This window comes from Vidua macroura, chromosome 5 (assembly GCF_024509145.1).
Source record: "Vidua macroura isolate BioBank_ID:100142 chromosome 5, ASM2450914v1, whole genome shotgun sequence".
Lineage (NCBI taxonomy): Eukaryota > Metazoa > Chordata > Aves > Passeriformes > Viduidae > Vidua > Vidua macroura.
This window is the reverse complement of record NC_071575.1, coordinates 68166177-68191911: the sequence shown is the minus strand read 5'-3', so window position 1 is coordinate 68191911 and position 25735 is coordinate 68166177. Positions and strand designations below refer to the sequence as shown.

Sequence of the window (25735 nt, the reverse complement as noted above, 5' to 3'; positions counted from 1 at the left end):
CTGAGCGTGTGGAAATAAGCCCTGCACTGTGCCCCCTGGAGACACAGGAGTTTCCACAGCAGCAAAGATGGAACTAGAAAAACTTTAAGGTACCTTCCAACCCCAGCCATGCTGAGATTCTGTGGCTGCAGCACACACAGAGCTGTGCCTTGACACCTCCTGTCAGGGCAGTCTGTGTTCTCAGTTCTCATCATCCTGTGTTCAGACCCCTGTAAGTCACCTATGGAGACATGTACCACATGCAGATAACACTAAATATTCTCCAGGCAACCTTCTAGTTTCTTTGCCTTGAAATATCAATGTACAATGTTTTATAACACCAATACTGCACTCTGAAAGACCAATAACTCCGGTCTACCTTGTGACCACAGAGGAAACTGCACAACGTTCTCCTACTGTAGAGCAGAGAATACAAGAAGTAGCTTTAAAATGGATCATTTGGATGCCATACCAGCCCCAAAGCAGTAGCCTAGAGATCATCTGCCCTGCCAAGAAACTTCTTCAGTCTGTATTGCAAATCATAATGATATTTCTTCTGTGTTCAGCAGAAATCTGTGCAAGCTGAAGGGGGTCTGAAATTGTTCTCTATTCCACTTTATAATTCAAGACAAACCAAATAACAAGCTACATTTCCAGAAATTGCTTTCTCTGACATTTTTGTGATGAATAAGCTTCAACAGTGTCTCATAGCACCTTTCTAGGTTTATAATTAGTCACAAACCACTAAAATATGTATTGTCTAGAAGCAAATATTACTTTCTTTGTATTGTCTCTTGGTGATTGGCATGAAAGTTATGAAAGTCTCACTGGGTAACAAAATATAACACCTAAACGTCTTGATTTTCTTTTAAGGGCTAATATAATTTTCAATTCATGGTGTTGTATTTTTGACTATGGCAAGGTCCTCCAAACTGTCTTAGATAAAGTTGCAGAAAATTTTAGTTGTGATTTTTTTTTCTCCCAGGGAAGATTTTCTTGGAAAACTCCAATTCCATTCATCTGTTACACCACATCTAACACAGTACCTGAGAGCCTTCCAGCATGCAGTAATACAACTAACTATTTCTGTATGTTTTGTGTTCACCCCCCCTCAGACTTACAGGTCTGAGGCAGTAGAACGCTTTGCATGGTGCATGTACAGGAAAAATTATTTAGATGATATATTTGTTACTGGGGCAAGCTCAAGGAAATATACACTGCACATGGGGTTCTTGCTCCTGTGGGATTGTGGTTCAGATATTATACATTAATAAATGTCCATCTAATTCATGCATCCCCCAGCTGTAGCTTCTCAGACTTTTCAGACTGGAGCATCATTAGTAATCACAGTCTTTCTTGTAGCACTTTCTGTTGGTCACTATCTTTTAAATAATGATCCTCAAAAAAGCTAAACAGCTCCTAATGTCTTCTCCTAAGGCAGCCCAGATGTGCTTTCCATCATCCTTTTTCCTTACCTAGCTTATGATAGGCCAAGTGACAAATCCTGCTTTTCCCTGTAACTCTGCAGTGCTCTGACCTCATCCTTCCTATTTGTTTCTCTTTCTGGACAGTCTTAAGGAGCTCCAAGGCCCAGCTGCTGAAAACAACCCCTACAATATCTCTTACCACATTATTCTCTAGGAACTATTTAGTGGAAACATACTCATCTAGGTACTTACAAATGTTAGCATAAATTCACCAAGCAGAAATTGTGTTAAAACAATCTAGATGCCACCCACCAGAGATGGGAAGGTTTGGGGACAAAGGGGAAGCAGTTGAGAGCAGATCTTTTGACTTTTTGTACTGTTTTTGACATTGCTTTATGTGATGTTCTTACAAGGAAAATTAGAAGAGGGAAGGGGCAAAATCATTTGAGTTATTCATCAACAGTGACTTGTTATCAAATTAGAGTGAGATAACGCGCAGAGTTTTCAGGGAGTTCTGCTCTGCTTTCAATTGTATTGGGAGTCTCCATTAAAACCTCAGCAAAGGAGTAAAGGCTGCCCACTGAAACTACAGATGACACAGCTTCCAGAGGGACAGCAACCACTCCAAAGGACAATATAATACCTACAAAAATCTCAGTTGCAGTTCTTTGGCTAGTTTTAGTTCTTCTGGAAAGATCCCAAAAAGTAATGATGGCAATGTATAAATTTTTCCAGGTTTATTTAACCTAAACCCAAGAATTCTAAGGGGATATGGGAAGTTTTAAAGGTATAAAAGGCTATTAGAGACAGAAGCTGATGCAGTAGACAGAACAAGGCACCCCAGGCTTACAATATTATGGCCCAGATCCAAAAGGTAGTCAGGAATCTCACACCACTGACAGACTGGTGACACTCTGTAAGTCTAGGTCAGTACTAGGAACTATTTAAGTCTCTTCTGTTCATTATAGCTTCTGAACTGTATCACTGTCCTCTGTTCCATTTCATGTCCCAAGAGTAAAAACAGACAATTCCTCTTCTAACCTATCACAAGGTTGTGCAGGCTAGAAACAGCATGCATGAAACAATGGATCTAGTAAATACAGTCTATAAACTAATATATAGGTCTCTTAACAACTTTACACCACTTTTCAACTTTGATCATAATTTAAAAGGTGGCACTTATGTGTATCGTGACTGCTCTCCTTTCAAAGTCTTGTTTCTCATGAAAAAGATGTCTTTGAAGCTAACAGCCATCAGGGTATTGCATTAATGCTATATTGACTCAGCCTTCATCCTTCCAAAGTGTATAAATTGAGTTGCATGCAGGCAGAAATATGATGAGACCTTTCAAAGGAGATATCTGTGTGCTCATTATCATCACTATTTCTCCATGTGTCCCAGAAAGACATCATTGTGGGACATAGTAAAGCACAGAAATGAGGGACTTGGGAGATCAGACTGATGTTCCTGTCATGACCTTGGACATGTAATTTTCCCTTCCTGTGCCTCAGTTTCTGCTTTTATAAATTAAGATAATGATACTTTGCAGACTGCATTAATATCTGCAGATGAAAAGCATTGCCTGAGAGACAGCTATTGCTATTATCTTTATAGGTAGTTTATTTGGGCAAAATTTTCCACCCCTAACTGCCAAGAGCTTGCAGCTTCAAATAGGAAGCAGAAAGCTTTATACTCTTTCTAGAGAAGCAGAGACACACAAATCAAGCACTATTCCTTTGGTCACAATGGAAATTTGTAGCTAAATTGAGGATCCAATTTGCAAGTCAGTGTTTTAAGCATAGGCTTTTTCAGGTGTTCTCCCTGGACAGTAAAGATTTAGTGGGAGTTTTCATGAGAGTGGATTTGTGCCAATATCCATGACTAGAATTTTTCCTTTCCTCTCAAGTTGTGCAGAAAACTGTTTGCTGATAGTTTGCTGGCCTGCCTGACACCCTAGAGGTGACCATAGAGGAGTAAAGCTGCACAGGTTGTAAATTATACAGACCCTTTCATGCTTTGAAACAGCAATCAAAGTCTTACACAGCTTTTCCAACCATTTATATGAATGGAAAGTGCACAAGAAAGAAATTCAGCACTTGCTGCAAGGTGCCAGGGGTTTAGAAAAGCCCCAGGGACAAAGCATGGCCGTTCAGATGAGAGGGAAGATCAAATTTTGAAACTGGGTCAATAGACTGGGGTATAAACCATCCCTGTTTTGCACAGAAGCTTCTTTTCATTGTCACTCTGACCAAGGGGCAAATCTGGCACAGTGTAAATTGTTACATTTAGCTGCTGTTATAACCACATTACACACCTTTCCTCTTGGCTGCTCTTTCACCTCACCACCTCTTTCTCCCTACATCCTTTGTTTCTAAACTTCTTTTCCTCTACATTTCATTCCCCAGTGCTGTTCTCCCTTTGAAATTTAGTGGGCCAAGCCCCATTCTGTTCACCAGAATAAAAATCAATGTCTGAATAATATCATTGATACTGAAGTATCAGTACAGCTCCTCCCACAGATTAAGCTAAGACTGGGGGGCTCAGATTTCTGGCTTGCTGTTTCAGACTGTTTGTTGATATGTGTGAATTCCAACAGACTCAATATCACCATATGCTTTATTTGCATGGAAGGTTACATTCTCTTTGAAGGCTTAGGTCTTGGAGGTCAGATAGATAGAGTAACTAAGTGGATCACAGCCAGGAACTCCAGGTGGGCACCAGTACAGGCTGGGGGCTGACCAGGGGGTCCTGGTGGCAGTAAGCTGTTCAGGAGCGCTTGTGGCCAAGAAGGTCAATGGTATCCTGAGGTGCATTAGGGAGAGCATTGCCAGCAGGCTGAGGGAGGTGACCCTGCCCCTCCACTCAGCCCTGGTGAGGCACATCTGGAGTGCTCTGTCCAGTTCTGGGCTTCTCAGGACAAGAGAGATGAGGAGTTCCTGGAACAGGTCCAGTGGAGAGTGACAAAGGTGATGAAGGGACTGGAGCATCTCTCTGATAAGGAAAGGCTGAGGGACTCCTCAAGTTCAAGAGGGGCAGCTGAGAGGGGACATGAGGATACATGTCTATCAGTATCTGCAGTGAGGTGTCAGAGGATGGATCCAGGCTCTGCTCGGTGGTGCTGAGCAATTGGACAAGATGCAAAGGGCAGAAATCAATGCCCAGGAAGAAACTGACGCCCAGCAAGTTCCACCTGAACATGAGGAAGAACTTCAGTCCGAGCAGTGACCGAGCACTGGAACAGATTGTGCAGAGAGGCTTGGAGTCTCCCTCCCTGGAGATATTCCAGAACTGTCTGGACACAATCCTGTGCCCTGTGCTTTGGAATAAGCTTGCATGAGCAAGAGGGTTGGACCAGATGAGCTACTGTGGCCCCTTCCAACCTGACCCATTCTGTGGTTCTGTGATTCTGTAAAGAGATCTAGAGAGCTGAGAGAAGGAAATCGAGGTGAAATACCCCTCTTCTTGGGGCAAGTGACTAAAACATGTATTCAGACACGTTTTCAAGCAAGCTGACTGAAACACGTGTTCTCATTTTATTGCTAAAAGCTGTGTGGACATCCAGTATAAATATAAGAAATGTCCTTTAGGTTATTTAAATAAATAAAACATAATAATAATAAAACAAAACCCACTTGTTTTGGCACAGTTACAAAATGAAGAGGAATGAGTAAAGAGTATTTACAGGCTTTTAATAACACAATGTTGTAATTTAGGTTTCCTTTACAAAATAGTGCCCAGTATCTACTATCTCATGATAAATAGAAGCTGTATCGCATGACACTTGTGAACAATGGGTGAAATGGATATTAGAAAAATCTCATTTATCTTCTGCTTTATTCTGTGATAGAGGTCCTTGTCACCATGGCTATTATGTGACTAGCCCCAGAAAGGCCACGTCATTAGTTTTCTTTATCAAGATAGCAAGGTCTTCTTTAAAGGGACAGCACTTAGATTTTAGATTCAAATAGAAAATAGATTTCATTATGTGAATGTTCCTATCTCTGTTTTTGCTGCTTAAATACATACGTTATTTCCACAGATGTCAACCTGATGAAATTAACACTCCTGTGATGAGGAAGGTGTTCCTGGAACAGAAATTTTTAAAAAATGGAATTTTATGAGCAGTTTGCTTGTATTTGTCTCATACATTTCTTTAGAGCATGTGGCATTTCTTAGCTAAAAAAAACACACAAAGGGGAAAAATAAATGAAAGCAACTTTCTGTATATTCTGTAAATCTATTTTCCCTTTTGTCTTTTCCACTCACAAATACATCTTCCTCTTGTCTGACAACCACTTTGAAAACTTTCCTCTATTGCCACCAAAGCAAGCATGTGAGTGTCAACAAATCTGTAATGATTTAGACTATGTCAAAGGGAATTCAACATTTTTGTCTCTTTTCAAAAATCTTAATGACAGGTAGATAAAGTTGGACAACACCATCTCTATTGGCTTTCTCTGAGTTTTGATGGGTATTTTTCATTGAACAAAAGAGCTTGCTCCCCTTCTGCAGCAGGCAAGACAGGGGAAGAGTAGCTGCAAAATCTGATAGCGCCACATAGTTGTATTAACCATATCTAGTTCTCTGCCTAATTAAGAATATTTTTGATTTAATTATATAGGAGATCAATGATTACAAAATAATGCTCTTTTTTCTTTGTCCTGAATGATGATATAATAGCAATTAACTCTCGGGATTCTCTCCTAGCTTTAAATAGGTGATTAAAAGCACCCTCTCATTTGCTCACTCAGTAAAGAAGAGCCTTAGAGGTAAAAGGACACTGGATCTGTCAATACTATTAGCTTACTGTGTAAATCCCAAAGACTTCTTTAACTGCATTTTAAATTAGGATAAAAATTTTAAATGCAAAAATTAATTAAATTAATACAACATTAAGGTTAAGAATTTTATGGCACAAGATCAGGAAATTAAAAAGATAATAAGGTTCTTTCAGTAATAATCCGTATCAGGGGTGTGTATTCAATGAGTAAGCTGAGTGATAAATGTATCTGAATACATTGAAAGTATCCTCAAAATAATGTGCCAGCTACATTTGCTAGGAATTGATTAGGAATGAGGAGGTTGAAAATCCTATCTATCTTGTATTTAGAATTTTGAAAATTAAAGAATTGAAATGACATTGTTGTTTTTCCTTGAAGTTGTTGTATGTCCTATTACAAACCTTCTGGGAGTAGTTTATCAATGTGTAATGTCCACTAAAAAACAGGAGCAGTCATGTTCCAGAGGTTTGCTACAGAACTACCAACAAGAAAGTAGAGAGTGATACTTCAAGGAATTTGCCACTTTAACATCAGAGTTATAGAGGCAGAAGGCACCAGGAAAGGAAGATAAAATAGATCACCATAGTGTATGGATAGCCATGGACACTGAGCCCCTCCTGCCTGGAACCCCTTGGATAAATGACCTGCAGACTCTTTGATTGAACCACCAGTGCAGAACTCCTTGTTAGGCCGTTTATGCCTCAAGTGAACTTGTGCTCCTTCAATGCCAGTCTTGCTACTCCCCTTTTGGAATTTGCTCAGTGCCTAGGAAATAAAGAAATCTGAGATAGGAATGGAAAGCGAAGATTCTCTAGCGCTTCCTTTCTCAGTCTTTTCCTACCTTTCTAGTCAAGCAGATGTTTTCTCAAGGTGATTCTTTAATTGTAGGGCTCTTAAAAATCACATTCCTATTCCTTTGGAGCACAGTCCAGTCTTGAATATATTTTGTGCCAGCAAATGCTCTGTCACATCAGTAACACATTTCACATTTGTTACTACATTGTGTTGGTCAGCATGTCATTAGTAACAGATGCATATGAGCTGAAGAAATCAAGAATCATCTGAACTTACAATAATTTTTAATTCCTAATGGAAGCTTCTTTTCAAGGCTCTGAATATTAGTGTTGGCTCAGGCCAAAGCCTTAACAGCAGCAAAAGACAAGAGCCTGTAGGAACTCTGGTCTAAACAGATAAAGTGGGGAATAAAAGCTGTGGTGGTGGAATACAGATGTTGAAAGATGAAGGGAATAGCCTAACAAGTAAAGATGATTACAAAGCTGGGAACAGAATCAACTTCACAAACTCCCAGGTCAGGGCAAAATCTAGCAGGTTTGGTGGGTGGCCATACTGGGAACCTATTCAATTTGTTGATCTATCGCAAGAAGTTCAAGAATGGGGGAAAAAAATCTGTGTTTAGAACTACTTGTTTGAAATAATAATACCATTGCATGGTGGGGAGGATATTTTAAAAGTCACTATTACCCAGTATTGCATATATTGATCATCCCCATGGTCTGGACAACCACCACACAGACCAGATCGTATAAATACCATAAGTACTCCTTACATTACAAATCTTTATCTATTTATCTTTCAGAATATTAGATTGATCTCCTCTGAACTTTGGACTTTTAACAATCAAAAATATTATTGCTTCCCATTCATAGCAACTGCAGACATACCAGGGATACTGCTGTTAGAAAGACCATGACCTTATTTATTACACCACCTGTGTACTCTTGAGAACCCTATAATTGAAACATTACACACCAACTCACCTTTTTCTCATGATGTATTGTAACTTCTCAAGGCTAGAGTTTTCAATCATGGATTTTCAGAGTTATATGAGTAAAACAGATTTTTAATCTATTCTGCTATAAGACAAGCTTGTTCTTCTCAAGAAACTCTCACTCTTTCCCAGTTATTTTTTATTTCATTAAAATGAATGTTCTAAAAAAATTACTTTTTCTCCTATTGTCTTGTTTATTCTTCAATGAAATTTTGCCACAAGGTTTTCTATTAACCAGGTAGGGTTCAATAGTGTAGAGGAGCCATTAAGGACTCCAGCACTGCACACCTTGTTCCTCCCTCCTCAAAGACCCCAGAACTGATATATAAAGTAATCTTAATGATAATCAGACAATGTTTTTGAGCTTCTGACCACCCTGGCTATTCTTTTTCGTATTTCATCACTTTATGCTCATTAATTGCTAGTTAAAAACCCTACTGAAAATCATGTCACCTCCTGTAGGAATAGCTGGGGATGTTAAAAGGAGTTATAGAGGAAGCTACTCACAGGTGAGAAGGTTACTCTTAAGTGTCTCAAACACTTTGAAATCTACTGAGGTAGACCAAGTTAAGGAATTATTATTGACAACAATTTTGACTGGAAATATTTTATTCCTTTTATTCTCTGAAAAAAATCTCTTATTTTCTTGAGAAGGGGTATGTCATTCCTCACCTAAATTTCCTGGCATCATTTCCAGCTTCTTTCCTGTTATTAAAAAGAAGTTCCAGAACACTGCCTCCATATTTTACATATTTAAATAATGAATGTCTACTGAAAGAATGCACAAAAATTATTCTTGGCTTTGGTTACTAGAGAAGTTAACATAAGCTACTTAGATTACTATTATAAAACTGCTATTCAAATGTTTTTACTAATGTAAGTCCATATTGAGAGTTTGATCATGAATGGCTTTTGTTCTTCAAGTTCTTCTTGACCTGCATAATTCTTTGGTTTGAATTCTTGAGGGGAAATAAAAGCGCATTAAAGAAATCATGCTCTGTATACAAATATTTTTTTCATTATTTGCATAATGAAGGAGTATTCCTTCCTATTATGCACTGATTTTTCTTACACTGAAATTTTTTCACATCCAAAAAATATAGAAGCTTGAGTCACCAGGGTCTGAAGTTTGACAATGTGTTAAAGTATTTTTACTGCAGTAATTTAAAGTAGGCTGCACCAGTTGCTACTTTTTCTGTCAACCAGAAGATTTTTCCAGAAGGAAAAAAATACACCCTGCCTCTTTTGCTGGCCTATTAACAATTTCCCAACTGCTTTCTATTAAAAAAAAAAAAAAAAAAAAAAAAAAAACAAAACGGGATTTAAGAAAATAAAAACTGAAGGGAAGTCTAAGACAGTAACAGAGAAATCCACATTCTGCTGAAGAGATGATAAGGTATTTCAAATGTTGAAGAATACTCTGGTAACAAAGTAGCAAAACTGGACTGAGGAAAGGCAGGAGACCGTTAGCATGTCCATAGTGGCATGGAATTCCTTCCTGCTACAGAGTGCCCCTTTTTGCCTTCTAGGGTTTATCCTGTTTAACGCTGTTGGTGGCTGTTCTGCTGTTAGTGATGAAGTTAATGGTTCTGGTATCATTAGTTAATCAGGAAAGATTCCCATTTTCAGATATCCATATTCATTCTCGTAGGCGATTATTCTCTGGAGTTTTATAATGGTTTGTAGTCATCAGCTGATGGTAATTATGGAAGAAAAATATTTCAGATGAAAGAGAGATGGAGATTGAGTGGATTGAGCAAGGTCACTGAAGTGATTTGGGGATTACTTTCCCAGTCCAATTCCCATCTCCCATCTCGCAAAAGATATTCATCTGCAGGATGTATTCTTCCCTTAAAGACAGAAGGCATAAATATTACTGTACAACTTTTCTTTTACTGTGGGAGTGTGGTAGTGTACTGCCACCCTCTGCTGGAATATACATGGACCAAGCTGTTTCTCCACCTCCCCAAATCTATTCAGAAAGAACAGTATGGATTGTGTTGGATTTTCTTGTTCAATATAGAAAAAAACCTAAAGAACGTGGAAGGTCAATCTGATATTAAGCTTAAACAAAAAATCAGAATTTGTTTGTAATAAGTTTTATTACAAGACTATCATATACTAAGTACATTAAATTAAATTTCTGAAACTCCTAGATGTTACTGGTTGCAGAGTTGTGATCCTCTAAGGATTTAACTTTATAATCATGGTGAATGCACTCAGACAAACTTCCAGTTATGACTTTCTGCAACATTTTTAAACTCTTCTAGAGAACCCTTAAAATCAGAAAGAGACACAAGATCAGCTTTATGTGAGCCAAGGTCTATCTGGTATTACTCAGGTTATAAACCAGAGTTTCCTCCTTTGTTACAGTGGAATCCGTCTTTTGAGTTACGAAGGCAAACAAAAGGTGCGTTGAGATGGGCAAGAGTAAATTATTTAAACAAGATCAAGAGATCAACAACTTTGCTTATATATGTTTGCTCTAAAGAGGTACAGCAAGGTCATTTTCAAGTGCAAGATATGGAACTGGGCACCTCCAATTCTGCTTGCCTACTTTGGTGGTTTACATGCAGATGAACAATGCTCAGTCCTGTCCAAGTACCCAACTTCTCCAAAATATTCAACCCCAACACCAACAGGTTGAAAACCACAATATCACTCTGAAATCTTACTTTTCCATCATCACTAATGTGCAGAATTAGTTCAGCTTCTAAAAAAAAAAAAAAAACAAAACAAACCCTGATCTATTAAGATTAAATTCTGACCATATGGGAGTTACAAGAAGGTCTCAGCACAGGAATATTCCATCATGTTAATTGATTACTGCAATATGCTGCACATGAGGGGAAGGAAGGCAAAAGAATGTTATGAAGATGTTCCAGCAGGTCCCATCTTTGAGTAATGTGGACTACTGAGGATTTATTGCCAAAGAATTTACTGCTTTTATTCACATTTGGCTCTGATTTAAGGATCTGATCCAGACTCTTGAAACAAATGGTAGACAAAACCTTGATTGTACTTGAGCATTTACAAAATGAAGTTAACTGCTAAAAACAACAGTTAGCCTATTTAGAACAATCAGATTTTTGCACCTGGCACTCCGTAGCTCTTGGACAACGCTGACTAAAACAATTCTGTGCTAGGATATTCCCATGACCATAGTCTGTGAATGACCACCTATGTTTGTTTGTTTTTTTTACTTTTTATTTTATAACTTGGAATTATATTAAGTAAAGAAAACTAGAAAACATTAGTTTGGGGTAATCACCTATCCATAATGTTTTGTTCACATTCACTTCTAATTTATCTCAAATCCATGTTGCTTTCATTATTATTTCCATCCAAAAATGCCTTTCTTCTGTGTTTCAACAGCCAGGAAAAAAAAAATTAGAGGCAACTATTGTGTAAGCAAGGGAAAAAACATGACAGTTTGGGAGGGAAAGTGTAGCATAAGGAGAGAGTTAGGTTAACATTAAAGCTCTGTATTTCAACGTCTTCACAATAATTTGGAATTTAAAATCAATTCAAATTACTGACGTGAGAGAGCTTTCAATGAAATCATGGAGACTGGACTTATGAGGCATCTGTGCCATAAACTGAAGCTTAACTGCATTACTGTGCTCAAAGTGCTGAATTAAAGGGAGTCAGAAGGGGGACAAGGGAGGAGAGACAAGAGGTATCGCCTCTAAAACCTCTATAAATCTAAACTCCCTCCTTCCTGCTGACATCATTAGATTCCTACTTTGCCACTGAATAGTCTCAGGTACGGCTTTAGCATTTGACAAATGAAGGCAATTTGAGGGTTTTATACTTGTGGATACATTGTAGGACTTACTGTGGGACTTAAAAGCATTTTTCTTGTAAATCAAATATTACCTTGGAAAATAACAATACTGGCAAATGAAACCAGTGAGGTGCCAGTCAAAGCTACAGTCCTGCTTTAGTCATGTTGCTCTTTGAGAGTCTAAAGCTTTTAATCATGCCAGACTGCCACGTTTTGGGTTAAAATTCATGGGCATTTACAGATATTATTTTGGCCACTGGAGAGTTGACTTACTATTACAGAAGAGATTCTATTGAAGTCATGGAAATTTTTGCAGCATTATTTTTTGAATGCAATACAATGACTGCGAAGTTCAAACATACCTGAGTTCATGTGCAACAAAGCTAATGAAAAATGGATTTAATTTGCAATGATTTTGTAACTTTTGTTCTTCTGTATTTGGTCTGTGTGCTGTTTATTAGGAACTTATTCAGTATAAAACCAGAATATTTTGATTGCTTAATATCGTCATAGCAATAGCTTGTGTTGACTTTTCTATTAGTGTTCTAACCTTGAATTAATAATTAAATAAATGAATTCATACGTTTACGCTGTTTTCAGTATCCAGTCAAGGCCAATGTGGTCTTATCAGAGGATACAGGCCAACAATTAACTGCTTAGAGATTCATTCAATAAGGTTATTCTTCATTTTCAGATGAATTATCAAGTAAATACCCATGAGATACCAGTCCAAACTATAAACCCAAGGCCATTAGAAACTAGTCTTGGGTTTTTTTCTCCTAGGTTTCAGGAGAAGCCTAAGGGCTGGCAGCAAACATCAAGGGTAAGTTCTGTTCCCATCCTCTGCTCTGCATGTATGCCGTTACCTGGCATGGGAAGGTTTATAAAGGAAGAGGGGCAAATAATATATATAGCAGACAATTGTAACCAAACAAAATCCGAAAATGGCACCAACTACTTGCTATTAGAAATTAGCACTGCAAAGATGTGCTGTACTTTCATGAGCAAGTGTGATTTTACAGAGTGCACTGCATGAAAGCCTAAGCCTTTTGAATATTCCTTCAGCAGTAATATTCCTCCTGTTGACAAATCTTTTAAATACCTTAGGCAAGCATTACTTCATGCAAATCAGATTTTCAGAGGTGCCGTGTGAGAACACATGCATCAGACCCAAATCCATCGGGATGCCAGGGATAAACCCATGTTACCAAATCATGGGAAGATCAGAACTGGTTTTAAGAAGCAGTCTTCCTGGAATGCAGATTCATTTCTCCATAACACCATTTCCCAGACAGATCTATTTCTGAGTATCAAGTTTTTAGTCCATCTTAGTTTGTATTTCTGAACCCATGACTGTCAGCCACATATTTGAAAAGCCATCTATTTCTCAGGCATTTAAACTAACCTGTTCATGGATATGCATGGCTTGTAAACCTCCTTCCATATACCAGTCTTAATGAGATTTTGCTCTTCAGCCTTCCAGTTACGGGCAAAACAATCTGGTTTTGTGAGTCTGGTGTGTCTGCTTCGAATGTGAAATAGGCTGGCACGTTTCTGTCTCTCACTTTTGTATCTGGGTGAAAATTTACGTTATGCACAGAGAAGCACAGTTTAAAATTAATAATAAAAACACTTTCATCTAACTTTTCTGGATTTCATTTATTTTCAGGTGTGTGTAAGGATAAAAAAATTTACCAGAGTGCCGGTCTAGAAAATGAAGCTCAAAAAAAAAAATATCCCTATCTAACTGTTAACAGCAATTCTGTCCAAAGCAAATCCCATTTAATACAGACTAAAGGATGTATAGGTAATTTCCAATTTAGGCAGAATGCCAAACAGCACAGTAGATTTTGTATTTCTCTCCAGGTGTGTAAATTGTTAATTAAACAAATTCAATTAGTTAAGTGAAGTATAAAGGACTGTATCTCGATAATGCTCAGTATTTAACCTTTACCTCTAGCTATGGATTATTAGTAGTATGAAATGTCTTTTGTGCAGCCTGAGAACTCATCCCCAGGTTCCCTGGGTGCTGGCTGTGGACATGCTGATGTGACTGCCCGTGCCCAAGGGGCTGCGTGTGGCTGACACACTTCTGGCCAGCAGACCCATGTAGTCTGACCTTCTGCACGCTGCGCTCTTGTAAAAGGAGGCAAATACTCTTAAATCACCATCGGGATAGTTTAACACATTTTAATTTGCATTTACAAGAGGTGACAAATATGCTTAGAGTCAAATTCTGTGGAAGTTTATCAAAGAACCTTCATTTACTGGGAGCAACACGTGAGCATTGGACCAGATGATTTCAAGAGGTTCCTTCCACCCTAATTTTTTCCCTGCAATTCTAAGAATTATGGAATTGAGTGACTAAATTGAATCAAAGATTCTCAATCAGTGAACTCTGACAGCCAAAAGTAACCAGACTATCTCAGCTGGAGTTATCATCACTATGCTGATGTTTCAGTGCATCTTAAAGTCATAGACTAAAGGTTGGAAAAGATCTCTGAGATCATCAAGCCCAACCTTTGAACAAACACCACTGTGTTCAACTAAACCATAGCACTAAGTGTCACATTGAGTCATTTCTTGGACACTCCCAGGGAGATAGTGAATCCACCACTTCCCTGGGCAACCCTTTCCAGTGCTTGACCACCGTTTCAGTGAAGAAGTTCTTCCCGATGTCCAACCTGAACCTCCCCTGGTGCAGCTTGACACCATGCCCTCTTGTCATATCACTGGTGCTGCATGGGGTTGTTGTGAAGGAACTCTTGAAAAGAAAGGGATTTCAGGCACCAATAAATGACTGTGGTGCCAACACAAATGGGTTATCTTGAAACACCTGTAGCCCAGACTAGCTAACCTGTTATGTCCCTGAACTGCATGAAGCTTTTAGTGCTGCTGAAGAATTTCTTAAAGCTCACCTGGAGCAAAAATAAATTGCTGAGGAAGGAGATGTGGGAATGGGGATATTACAGACCTCACTGGTGAGGTAGTGGTTATAGCCCCAAGCTTTATAGGTTTAAATCTCCAGATTTGTTATTGGACTGTTCTTGTTTTATAATAACATGATGATTTTTCTTCACAGACTGGTGGTCTCAGACCAGTTCAGAGCAAAAGTCTGACTCTGTTTGTCAGAACTATGAAGGTTGATTCAAACCCAGGAATTTTCTCATCAGACAGACTGAGAAGCCCAAAACAGACAAACTAGAAGTCAGATGACTCAGAGGACTTAGTCCTGGACCACTTTCTTATCTCATAATCTTTGAAAATTACAAATACACATGCCCAACAAAGTTAAGCCAAATTAAAATGGTTTTATTATTGATTTAAAAGATTCTAAAACCTTGGAATCAGATGCAGAACACTCACAGAGTGTGTCACAAATTGAATTCATTCTTTTCAAAGAAATGTTACCATTCAGGAAAAGAAAATCAATTTTTTGAATGTAGTAGGCAGACAGATCAATTCGTTGTAGAGCTGTTCAAGGAATTCTCAGAGTCTCATATTATCCAGGTTTAAAACAAAATTGATCTAATTTAAATTTTTTAAATATGTAAATTGTGCTCTCATTAGATTTCTGATGAGAGTTGGTCAAAGACTGGGACTGCACCACAGGAATCAGTTCACAGATGGTTTGTGGGGTTCTTATTTATCTAGGTTTAACCTTCATTATGGTGGTATTGAAGAGCCCTTTTGAGAGCCTGGTTCTGTGTGGGCAGGCAAGGAAGGGGATGCACCCTGCAGGAGTTGAAAGGGCACAGCAGACAGACAGGAGGCAAATGGGAAAGACAAGAAATGGATACACATGAAGTGAACAGCCAGTGGGGGAGCAAAAATGACTTTTGGTTCATGGCTCACTTAATTAATCAAGGAAACAATACATAGGCTCCACACCAGAAAATTTAATTCTGGGAGCTTTTCAAGCCACAACAATGCATACCCAAACATAAAAATACAAAAAAAACCCACCAGAATAAAAAACATATGCCAATAATTCTGAGGTTAATATCACTTTTTCAGTAATAAAATCCTTGGTAGTTTCACCCTTGGTTTTGGCATGCTCAGCTTGGATCACTTTAACAGGAAAATTCCAGACATTTGTGTCACTTGTCACGGTTTACTTTGCCCGCATTTTGGGACTTCCTATCACCAATGTTTAGCTGAGGATTTTCATGGACTGCATATTCAAGTAGGATTATGCTTTCCCTGTCCTGAATCAGAAACCTAAAGCTGATGACTGGGGCTGCCTGAGAGTCTCTACATCACTGTCAAACTTCTTTCTCATATGATCTGATTCTGGAGAGCAGGTACAAGGCTACTTTGTATTGAGGTTAATGAATGGAAATTCTCTGCTTTAAATATTTTATATTGACTGAACAACAGTGATTTTTCTGCGTTGCTCATATCCAAATGCTATTCAATCCCTACGTTCTCCTAAGCAGCCACTGGCTCAGGTATCAAAACTTCTTTTCTCAAGTGGGATAATGCCATCCCTGGAAACATTCAAGGCCGGGTTGCACTGGGCTCTGAGCAATCTAATCCAGTTGAAGGTGTCTCTGCTCATTGCAAAGGAATTGGAGCAGATGAATTTTAATAGTCCTTTCCACCCCAAACCATTCTGTGATTCTGTAATATCATTTTCTTCAATGAAGCTCCACATCAGTCACCATAAGAAAAGTAGCAGCACCTACCTCTCAGTACATCAATAATTTTCTTTCCTTGCAGCTTTGATGGGCAAGGCCTGTGTAGGACCTGGGTTATGGCTATCATCCTCTGTAGTTGCATTTTTCTTTGAAAGAAATAAAATTCCATCCAGTCATTTCATGACACTTTTTGAGTTTCATGGTGTTGGTAGCATGATAAGTTTTTGCTTTCTAAATGTAGAGGAGACATCTCAAGTGGGTATTAATAGCCTGCTTAATGTTTTTATCTCATTCACATATAAGCCCCAACTTTGAGCATGTAAATAACTTTTTGAAGTTGGTGTGAATTTGCCTGTGACATCCTACATTTGCTTTAGCCCAATGTGCATTATTGGGGCACTTAATGATTTTTGTCCTGACCATTTTAATGCCCGTTCTAACATCTGTCATGCATGAAATTCCTCTTACTGACACATTTATGTGGATAATCTGGCATTTAACTCCTATCTTTACTGAGTCAGGTGCATTTTGCTTTCATCTTTATTCTAAGCCAATATGGTATTTGCTGATTACCTTTATCAATCTCCCTGTGTTAAATTTGAGTATATTCACTGAACAAACTGCACTATAAACAACCTGTTTGGTATGTAGATAAGAACTGGATCCTTGTAATTCAAAATTGTTATTACTTCAGGCCCCAAAAGTGTAATTTAAGATCAAAGCTTGAATTGGTATCATAAATGCAATTCAAATAAAAGGAAAACCAGAATGATTTTCAGATAAATAAAATCAGGCTAAATAAATGTAAATCTATAACAATTTAGCTCACATAATTTAGTGTATTTAATTTAATTTTGTATTTTTTGTTAGGTCTACAAACAGAAAGAGCTCAAGGTATTAATCAGCTGAACAGGTGAATGCTGAGAGTACAAGATTTTCCTAGTTCTTCAGAATTTTATAACAATCACTTGATTTTTCTACTGTATGTAATAGCATAGTATAGTAAAATATAATATAAATATAATAATATAATATAATATAACATAATATAATATAATATAATATGTATATTCTAACTTCTAAAATCTTATTTGCTACAATTTCTCACATTCTTTTGTGTGTTTTATTTTCCTTCACACAATTTTCGTAGTTCATGTCCATTACTTCTCATATCTTTAATACCCATTGTTTTAGGTTAAAAAAAAAATAAAAACACAAACACAAAAAAGAGTAGAATTAGCAACAAAATATTTTTAGGTAGTAAGAAAAAAAAAGAAAAAGAAGTCCTACAGTTTGATATGAATTGAAATGTTGATAAGCAATAAAATATACATGATGGACCAACTCTATAAACAGCCCCAGTATATTGGTCAGTGTTTTGAATATAATTGCTGCATTTTCTTGTTTTCACTTAAATATATACTGATGCAGGTAACAAAGTCATGCATGCAACTTTATTACAGTCTACCTATGGTCATGCAAACTTATCAACAGAATTTAATAAATAACTGAAATGGAATTGTATACTCCCAAATGTGGCTAAATTTTACTTTTTCTTTCTGTAATAAGGATTGAATTACATCTACGAGGGCTAAAGAGCTAGAAGAAAAGTGACAGCTAATATAAATATTTTCTTGGTCATCATTTGATAAATACATTTTTTTCTTCTTTCCTTAGATATTCAGCTCTTTTCAACAGAATAACAAGGAGTAGGTAAGTTACAATGATGAATTATTCTTTCCAGTTTCATGTTCTATTTATAGCCTTTTCATTCATTAGAGCTTTTAATTTGTCTTGGGTTTGCTAGTTTTCACACTCCCATGTATTTTTTATGAAATAATTTATTACAATCTATATTCCTTTCTTTTCAAAATTATAATCCAATTACTTTCTCAGTAAACAAGAATTCCTCCTTTTAATGTGAAATGAACTACCAGCCAAAGCAGTTTCTGATTAGACAAGCTAATTTTGAAAGAACAGATAGAATGAAGCAATGAACTGGATAAAAATAATAATGGAGTATACCTTGTTAGATAACAAATGGAACAGACTTTGGAGACAATTAATGCATGAGATACTTAATGCTGAGATATGTTAAACAAATTTTGTCTTATTTATTTGCTGCTATAAATCATAGCTAGTTTCCTTAAATAACATGCTCTAACCACCCAGGTTACATCATATTTCTGTAAATAAGTGTTGTGTTCTTTACTGGAAACCCCAGCACCCTTTGTAAGAGGCTGTGTATATATTTATATATACATAGATATAAATATAAACAGATCAATCAATTGATTGATCCAGTAAGGGAAACCAGTCTAACAATGTTTAGGATTAACTTTGCTGGGAAATACTTGGTAATTTCATCCAATTGAAAAATATTATCTCTTCTACTTTGGATTTTCAAATGCGTTACGGACTGAGAGGTCATTACTTGATGGGGTTGATTCTGTTTCAAGTCTTATGCTCAAGTCTTATGCTAAAGTAGCACTTTTTATTGGGTTTGTTGTGATGAGAGGTGTGTCAGGCCTTGTTCCTCAATTTCCTGTGCTTGAGTCAATCCCACCTCCTTGAGTCTGAGGAGCAGCTCTTTACAGTCCGGTTGGAATAGTGTGAGATCACTTATAAATATGAAAAAAAAACATTTTCCCTCACTAGCATTGCATCCAACTGAAGTTAAGAGCCATGAAAAATACTTCATTTTAAATGTGTGCTATTAAAGATATTAGTAGGATGGTAGCAAAAACCACCAGTACCATGAACAGTTAATCTTTAGCCTTGAAGAAGGGAAGGGAATCATGAGTCTTTACCTCTTTCTGTAATCCCTGTAGGTACCCACATCATCCAGATTAAACTGTTCTCCTGTGCTCTTATAACTTGTATGAAACCAGTCCTTCTGCTTCTGTTTGTGCTGCAAATTTAAGTTTTATCTAATGCTTTAATAATAAAAACTTCAGTGGTGTCTCTGAAGAATTAAAACCAATCCTCCGAAATGTGTGAATAGGTCTTATTGCAAAAGTATTAACCCATTCCATCTGTGTTTCCTGCTTCCTGCTTTTATTTTTTCAGCACTAATCACATGGATGGTGATTATTTCTTGGTGAATGGTAACCTATCTGTAAGCCTAGCATATACTGATTTTTTTTTTACTTCCAGATACTTCCCCTTATTAACTTTCTTTCAGAGATTATGCTGCCAAATCCTTCTTGTCTCTCCTGTCTGGAAATCATCTCTAGCTGCCTTCTCTCCCTTACTCACACAAATTGAACCTTAGTACTGATCCAGTAAAATAACTTCATAGTTTCAACATCCTACTTTACTTATGAATCCTTGGCTAATTCGGTATAATTTCTCATCTCCTCAATTCACAGTCTTCTAATAAGGACCTTTGATTTCCTCTTGAGAGTTTCTACCTTGCAAGAAAGTCCTTTCCGAGATCATTACCTTTCAGGCCTTGTGATTTCTCTTAGGGTGCCCACTTCATCCTGTAACTATCCAATTTACCAATGGAGATTATTTTGATATAGATTAGAGCCCTTCTGCATTTCAGAAGTCCTTAAAATGTCAGAGAACCACTCTGCCAGAGAACCCACAAATGCAGTTACAACTGAATGACACGTGTTAATAAATATGACCAAATCTAACTTGGCCTGCCTGCTCTCTCTCATTATATATGTATTCATTTAAGAACAGAAGTTAGAGATTAAAGAGTCATCTAGGTTAGTGGAAAGGTGGATTACAGACAAGACAGTCATTACATGTTTTATTTGTACGTCCTTATTTCATTTCTCATGGGATCTGTTGCCAGAAAATGACTTTTGCCTTCTCATGTCTCAATCAGATCCTCCAGGTGCTTCATACCCCAGTCAAATGTGACAAAATTTAGCAACTGGTCTAATGTGAGCTTCTATTTGGATATTATTTTCTTTCTGGTCAGGTGTAGGCCAGGGTTTGGTGCTGCTGCAGAGCAAAAGATTTAGCACACAGGCAGGTTGTGCTTTAAGATTCAGCTGTCTTAGGATGTGCAATGAAGGGATAGAGACAAGCCTTGGAACACAGATTGAATCTCTCACATGGAAACACCAAGGCTGATGTGTTGCCATTTTAGCCTCAATAAATTGGAGAGGCAAGGGTGGGAAGACACTTGAATGCAGGAACCAGGGTGATGGGAGAGCAAGAACCATTGTGAGGAGGAGAAAAAGCGATGGAGGCCGATTGTAACAGGAACCAGCAGGGATTTCAAACACTCATTGTATCAAAGTTCCTCCAGCACAGCCCTGTGACAGGGCCTGGGGACCAGGCAGCTCTCTGAGGAGTGATGGTGAATGATCTAGCCAAGAGACAATGAGGGTTTCAAGGTTTGCCTGTATTTCATTAGAAAGCTGAGTAAAATCAGCTCATTTCCTGGGAAAATGTTCTGTATTGAAGAACCAGCATTTTCTGTAGGAAGACAAATATTCTGTTGATTATTTTGGCTGTCCTAATTTTCAGATCTTGTGCTATTTCTCTGCTCCTTGGCTTGCAGGAATTGTCATTTTTGGTTACATTTGCACATTACCTCAACATTGGCTGGAGACCATAGATTACAGCATGAATAGCCATAGAAATTGAGAGATTTAGGATGATTTTTGTTTCCTATCCAATAAATGAACCCCCTAACTAATGCTGCCAGAAATTGAGACTGTCACATAACTGATCAGTCCTCAAAAACTGAACCATAATGCAGCATTTCAGATGTTTCAATACATTTTTGGTATTGCTGGCATAGAAATACACCACAGCAAAATGTTAGATTGCTAAGTGCAGGTAGTTTATACCCAAGCATACTACAATCACAAGTGCTGACACTGTTCTCTTCTCTTTTGTGGCAAAGCTGATTTAAATTTAAGTTTAGTTCACACTTTTTAATTTATTTCTCCTTTTAATTTCCTTTTTTCATATAGGGAAAATTATGATCTTATGAAGCTGACATTAAATGATCAAACAATATTGAACAACCTAATGAAAATCTTAAGCAAAAGTCATTGTGAATTAAGTATTTGCTAAACTGACAACACAAGCCTTTGTAAACCTGATATTGTTCTTATGTAAACTCATGAATGGAGACTTTCTCAAATAAATTACTTAATAACATCAGAGTCATTGGCTGAGTAAATATATCCCAGGGGCGCATACTAAGATTCCTGAATTTAAATGTTGAATAGAACTTCATATTTGTCACCTTTACTAACGAGTTTTTCCTTATGAAATCATTATTAGCATGAAAAAGTTAAATTTTGTATCTAATTTCTTGAATTAATGCTGTTTGAAGACCCTAAGGGTTTGAAAGTTCTTTCACTGGAATTCATCATTTACATAATTTTCATAGCCCCAACACTTTGCTCTCTGCTTTGAATGCACATTGTGGGGGTTTTATGCATTAAAGCAGCAACTTCTATTTTTCTCCACACAAAACAATTAAGAGAAGAATAACAGGTAATAAACATTTTTAATCTTTAATATTACATTAACAGTGAAGTGCCATATTTCATGCTTTCACAACCACATTGCATGCTGAATGATGCATTTTTGGTCCCTCACTATGAAGATATTTGATTAGAAAAGAAAAACAATTGAGTTATTTGAGATCAGTGGAGCTTTCCATCATTTCCTGCTTGAGAAACTTGCGAGTGCACAGCAGCATAGCCAGATTTTTAAGCAGACTAGACCATATTTTCTCAACTCTACATTATCATAGTTCAGCCATGATCTATGAATGTTTACTTGATTTTTTTTTGTTGTTGTTGCTAATATAGCTTATTATTTGGGAGATTTATTCTCTTTTAAGCTGAAACCATTGCAGCACAGTTTCTGACCAAAATATCTCTTGATGTTAATCTCTCCTCTGCCTACTGTTATTCATAATAATTTTTATTACTGCAGGTCTTTTGCACTTGGGGTCATGGACATGTGGTAAAAGTAAGAGATATGTGTAAGGTGGACCCAAAGTGGAAAATCAAATTAGCAGCAAAGAGAGATTTAATATCTGCATCCTTTGGGTTCAGCATAACTGCAAAGTCAACATGACAGTCCAGAAACAGTATTTTGTACAGAAAAACTGAACTTATCTCTGTGTCAGGACTAAACTTTTTTGAAAACAGCCTACAAATAATCTTTATGTGGTAGATAAATCTGTTCCCCAATTTAACAATGTGCATAAGAACTTTAATTGTTGTGCTTTCTATTATTATTATTATTATTATTATTATTATTATTATTATTATTATTATTATTCCTGTCTGTGTACAGTGGAAGCACTAATGTAAATGATGCAATTAGGTTTGTGGCAAACCTTTGGTTAGGATTCAATATGAGATGAAGATTTCACTCTTAGGTGAACATTTCTCACCCCACTATGGGTTTCTAAAAGGCCATTGTACCCACATAAAATGTACTGATTTTATCAAATGCTTCTCCCTTGGCTGGGATGGGAACACATTTAATGGAATTACTTCTATATTTTCAATATTTAAAGTCTAAATCTGAAGCCAAATGTGATCTTTGAGTTTGATTCATTTGCCCATACATTCACATCTAGTACAATTTAGGAAGCCGAGTGTCATGTACTCATATAATAAAAGAATTTATGCCACCTTCTTACAGCAGCCCCTGAATTAGTCTCTACTATCCCAGCTCAAAATGAAGAAGCAGCTTCATGAAGCTTAAACTGAACATAATTTACCTTGCATTCCTAAATGCAATGCAATGAGGTGAACACTGACTCTTTTTAAAGCCAGTTTATTGTGCATCAGATATCCTCCAGTCTTCTTCAGAGTTTATGTAAAAAGCACACTCTTGTTTTTCTATAGAAGTAAAATCACACATCTGTGTGTTTTCTCCAGTCACAAAACATATAGAAATATCTTCTTGGTGCATTATCTAGATTATTCCTGTTGTTTTCCAACAGCAGTTTCAAGTGTCACATTATGTGTTAATCTTGCTGCTTTTCCCACCTAGGGACAATACAAAAGAGTGTCAGGGATGGATTGAATATATCCATAGTCTTGAATAGATAGTTAACTGTTAAATCCAAATGTTACAATTTTTGCTGATCAGTGTTTGATGTAGAAAAGTCTTAAATCACATACTGGCAGAGAATGAGCCCAAGAAACCCTGTAAGCCTGTCTTTTGAACACGAGCAGCTTCCCTTCAAACTTTGTCCAACATCTTCTCTCTGGACAAATCACTCTACTTGACAGAGTGGAGGAAGTCCAGTCTGTGCAATCAACTGTGTACAGTTTTAAATTTCCTACAAATCATGTTAGTGCCTTGAAAACATGTGGTATTGCAGGAATGAGCCATATCAAAGTTACTCATTTTGGACTCCAAACGAACAACCTCAGAACAGCTTGTTGGAAGCCCCTGGCACTTAGTTACAGTGAAATTTGATGATGGCTTGTAATGTGCATGTCAAAACGAGGTCAGCCATTTGAGGCTGCTCACTACCAACCTTCCTTTTCCACGAGCCAAATCGCTGCCCAGATGCTCGTCGAGCCTCATTACCATAATGCTAATGTTATCCAGGTTCAGATGCGGGGTTTGCTGTTGCTCCAAACACACACTAAAGCCACTGAAAAACTCCATCAAGGACTGCTATGCTGCTCATGGGTGTCAAAATTCAACTGGCTTAGAATTTTGAGTAATTTGCTCTGTCCTAACTCACTGTGTTGTAAATTCTGGTTTGTGAGATATCAGACATTAAATGAATCTTGATGTTTGGGCTTGTTTGGCAATTTCCAATAGCTAAACCCCCAAACCAGCACTTTTCAAAATTTTGCACTAATTTCTGTGGACTCTGGATGCAGCTATTGGAAAACCAGTACCTGACATCAATCGCCCTACTAAGATTCACCAATGTTGTCACCCCATCATGATGTGCTCTTCAGGCATAATTGTTTGTCTCTGATTTGCAGTATCTCCTGGTAACCCAGGCACTCTCCTTTTTTATCCATTCTAACAATAATGGGCACAAATTGAAAGAAAAGCACTCATGAAACTCAAATTAAAACATGTAACTCAAATATTTATTCCATAGTAAGGTTTGACTGATTATAAACAAAAACTTTGTTTGGACTGATTTTAGGTTTTTATGAAAATATATTGCTGCTTTGTAAACTAAAGCGATGAAAAATATGACTAATGGTACCAAGACAACAGTAGCTACATAATCATATCTGTTTATCTATTCTAGATTGAATAACTCATAGACATGTTCCATTTCACTACAATTAGTGCACTGATTTTATGTTTGTTGGCCTAAGTTTCATCTATCTATCCATCAGAAGATCTCGAAGGCATACGAAACTTGAGTTTCCTTGAATCATCCCACTATTTGCAGCTTTTTAAAATGTCTTTATTAGATAGACTGTCTCATTTATTAAAATTTCTCTCAGTGTTGCATTTTTCCTTTTTGCACACTAGTACCTTGCAATGTTACTTCTACAAAACACACACTTGTTAGGAAATTTTACTCATTGGTATAGAATTGTGTCATAAGTTGGAGGAGAATATTCATGAACAGAAAACCCTATTATTTTTTTCTGTGTTGTTTTCCTGTGATTTTGACCTTTTCATCCTTAGTTTTTCACTTTCTATTCCTTAGGTTTTGACTATCCTTTCCTTAGTTTGGGTACACAGTAAATTTCCCCATGTCATTTATTGTCACCATTGTCATTTCTTTTGTGTGACACACATTTTATCTTTCCTGTATTCAGAAAAGAGAAGATGGATGGTCAGGAAAGATTTCTTTTATGCTTATTCTGTTTTATTTTTGTAGCATGCAAGTTCATATTTTTTCTGTGGTTTTCATTGATTTGAATTGCTGTAACAGGTACTTTAGTGCAAAGTCTGAGCTTGTACAGTAATTAAAGCGAGAGAATCTCAAGCTATTTAACTTAATAAGGGGAAGTTAACTGACTTGATCAGAGTCTAATACTTGCAGAGGGAAGAATTTCTGATATTCATTGACTCTTTAATTTAGCAGAAAAGTATATAACAAGATCCAGGCAATGGAGATGAAGCTTGACAAATTCAGAGGTAGAAATAAGACACTCAGAGTGTAATTAACCATCACATCTTCCCTACAGATGTGTTAGACTCTTTGCTGCCTGCAGTTTTGAAGTCTTAAAAATATACTGACAAAATCTCAATATTCAAATACAATTTGCTGCCTGCTTGTGATGATGATAGGCTGAAATTCCTGATGTAAATTGTGTAGAAGTGCAGGAAAGTACCTTTACAAGCCTTATTGGGTTTCACCCATGTGAATGACAGAATCTTCCATTGAAGATCTG

At 37.1% G+C, this 25735-nt stretch overlaps 1 protein-coding gene across 2 annotated transcripts in view; it reads left to right on the top strand.

The window, feature by feature from the left end:
- CELF2 (CUGBP Elav-like family member 2) overlaps positions 1 to 25735 on the top strand; it is a 543341-nt gene that overhangs the window by 77535 nt on the left and 440071 nt on the right. The window contains exons 2-3 of one of the 2 annotated variants that reach the window (XM_053977018.1): positions 12547 to 12586; positions 18081 to 18116. The gene's annotated coding sequence lies outside the window, so the exon portion shown is untranslated. The remainder of the gene's footprint in view (positions 1 to 12546; positions 12587 to 18080; positions 18117 to 25735) is intronic. The other variant, XM_053977017.1, reaches the window with a different exon arrangement.